Source organism: Chenopodium album, chromosome 14, assembly GCF_948465745.1.
Source record: "Chenopodium album chromosome 14, dcCheAlbu1.1, whole genome shotgun sequence".
Lineage (NCBI taxonomy): Eukaryota > Viridiplantae > Streptophyta > Magnoliopsida > Caryophyllales > Amaranthaceae > Chenopodium > Chenopodium album.
The window spans coordinates 28,758,329-28,761,773 of NC_137847.1; positions in this window are offsets into that span (position 1 = coordinate 28,758,329).

Genomic DNA, 3,445 nt, shown 5'->3' on the forward strand with positions numbered 1-3,445 from the left:
ATCGCTGTTGGGTTTCGTGGTTTCCGACACCACGCGAAACTAAAACCCATCCCCAAGACCCGCACATAAATTTAAGCAACTAAAACATGCATATTAATTAACAACATAATTAATAACATAATTAATTAACAAGAAAAGGGAAAGACAAAATTACCCTCGACGCGTGCTTCGCTTACAAAGAGCTCTTACTTGAAAGCTAGCCCAGCTTTGCAAATGCGAGAACCTCCTACGGCTTACACCCTCAAGACCGACCTATACGGCTCCTATTCCGAAGCTTAGCCGGGGCTAGACCAAAAACTTAGAATATTACGAGCGAAAGTGTTCACACCTTTGGTGATCCTTTCAAGCTCACAATTCAAAGTGGATTTTCTCCATTCCCAAGGTTGGGTATTTATACAGAACATCCCATGAACATTGCTCTCTCCCATCAATGTAGGAGAGTTGGTAAAATCCCTTTTTCAATTGAATTTTTAAATCAAAATCAAAAGAAAAAGGCAAAACAATCAACAAATGTCACAATGTGACTAAGGGTAGGTGAGGACCACCAAGGGGAGGGGACCATTTCCTTGCTCCCTAAGGCTTCCCGTCACAAAACCAGCCTCCAAGTGCACCAACCGTAGGTTTCCAGATGGTCGCGGCCTTGAGCACCAAGGCAAGCCTTGATGGCAGCCTGGGTGCTCAGCTGGGCCTAGCTGCTAGCCCGGGTGTGCGCGCAAACCCATCACGGGCTGCTTGCTTGTGCGGGATGCTTGCGCGTGCTGCTAGCATAGGCTGGGAAAGCAGCACTATGCGTGCAGCGCTAGTAGAAGCTAACAAGGCCTGGTAAGCTGCTGGTACTGCTAGCTTGCTAGCACGCTAGCACGCGCATTGCGCGCACTACTAGCATGGCTGCCCGCACTAGCCTGCGATGCTAGCATGTTCGGCTGGATGCGGCTGCCACACCTAGCTGCCATGCCCCTAGCACTCGGTGTACTCGGGGCATTCCAATACTAGGGGTATTTGTGACTTTATTGATTGCTTGATTTTACCGTCGCGTTGTTTCATAAATCTGACTCGACTTGAGACGCTCAGTATTGACTAATTAATTTCTTCGGATTAATTCGTTTTCGCGGATCGGTTACTTGATTGGGTGTGACCCGAAGGGTTCAGTCAAGATTAAGATGTAATGTTAATTTTACATTAATATTACTGATCGGAAGCGGCCTCCAACTAGGCATTCCGATCACTGGACCTCACTGAATAATTAGCTTTCTAATAAATCCGAACCTTCTATCGGAATAATACACTTGTTCAAAGGACACCATTCCTATCAGATACATTATAAGCCCAAATCCGAGTTATAACAAAGAAGATATGACCAAAATACTAAACTGAGCCCAAACCAAGCCTCACCTACGACCCAATGATCATGTAGAGGGTCTATTAACCTTAACCTTAATCTCATTCCTAAACCCATTAGGGTTTATTTCAAGATTCTAGAATTTTCTACAAGGTTGTTTTAAGTCCTAAATCCATTAGGATATATTATAAGCTTCTAGAATCTTCTATTAGGTTTTAATTTAATCCCTTTTTGAAAAGGTAAAAGACTTATGTCGGATAAAACACAAGTTTTTAATAGAATTAATTCTGATAAAATAAGGATACGTAGAGGGATTCGGCTAACCCAATTTGATTGGAAGTCGGATTTCGTACAGAATCTATCTTCTAAAAGGCGATAGAAATATCGCGCCGCGATATAACTGTCGTTTCGCGATACGAGTTGTTTTACTTTGAGTCGGATTCTAACTCTTACCTGATCTTTTATCTCATTTTTTCTTATAAATAGATGTCGTTTTCCTTCGTTTTAATTCACCGCCAATCAACATCTTAACCCCTCTCTAAGCTAAAGCTTATTCCTTCTCTCTCTCTCTTTTCTTGAATTCTAGCCTAGCCTTAGCCTAAACACATCTCAACGCGTTCAAGATCACTCACCCTTTAATACATTTCAAAATCAAACACCATACCTCATTCACAAGATTCGAATACTAAAAGCCCTTCTCGAAGTTGCCTTCGACCTCAACGTGAAAGGTTGATAGTTCTAAGAGTTTGGTCCCAAATCTATATTTCAATTATTATTTGATTAATTTGTTTGATTTAATCTTCTTAAAGTTATTAATGTATGTATTTTTTTGATAGAAAGAGGTATGAGGCATCAAAGTGAGTAATTCAATTACTTATTTATTCTTTTGATTTAGAAATCATGCTTAGAATATTATTTTAATTCCAAGAGTCATATTAGAATGGCTTTATAATTTCTGGTATCATGTTAGGATGTTGATGTTGATTTTTAGTATCATGTTTAGAGTATTAATTAATATTTTTAATACCATGTTTCTAGTATCATGTTAATATAATTCTTTGATTTTTATTAGTGACATGCTAGGATTTGTTATTAATCCGTTTAGTATCATACCTAGGATCTTGCCAATTATATTTTGGTTATGATGATGATTGTTGTATCAATTATATGTTGCATGATTATTCATGATTTGTTGCTATTGCTTGATCACTCCCCTTTCTGCAGGTTTAAAGAATATTTGTACTTGAAATCACGCCAAATAAGATAACCAATAATTGATTTACGCTAATATGATTTAATTCAAGTGATCACCAATAATAGTTTTTATGTGTGCATTAAAAATCAACCAATGCAAATTAAATATGCTTAGGATTAATTTATTGTATGTATGTTGATTGAAAAGTGCACATGAATATCATTAGAATTAAATAGAGGTCGATTTAAGGTGGGTTCAATCACTTTTAGGTTGGATTCGTGCCACAATCTCCGAATATCCAGTCATGGTTCCAGACCACTATAAAGTTAGTGATCTCTGATATCGTGAATGGGGTGTAACCTTCATACCCGTGAACGGTTTACAAGTTCCTAAAACTTGTTGGCGACTATTTTATCTCTAACTTCCTTTCCTTTAGACACCACCATGTTTAAATGCATAATCACAGTGTGGCTCAAAGTTGCTTGAAATATTCCCTATAGGTGGTACCGCCATATCTTGACGTCCCATGAAACAAATCATTGCAACTACTTATTTTAATCATTATGAGATTATAACAATACATGAGGCAAGTCGTGAATGTATATGTAATTACGTATCAAATCAGTAATTCAACATATAAAAGAAGATTATGGTTTTCCACTGTGAGAAAACGCAGCTTGTATTGCTCAGCTCAAGAAAGGATATATCGAAGGTAATAGAACAAAGCACGTCTCACTAAAATTTTGCTTCAGTCATAATCTTCAGAAGAATGAAGACACTCACGTTATGCAAGTCCATTCCAGTGATAATTTAGCAGACTTTTTTACTAAGTCACTTTCAATAGAACCATTTAAGAAGCTAGTTTATCACATTGGTTTGCTTCATTTGAGATTTCAATGATATAATCATGT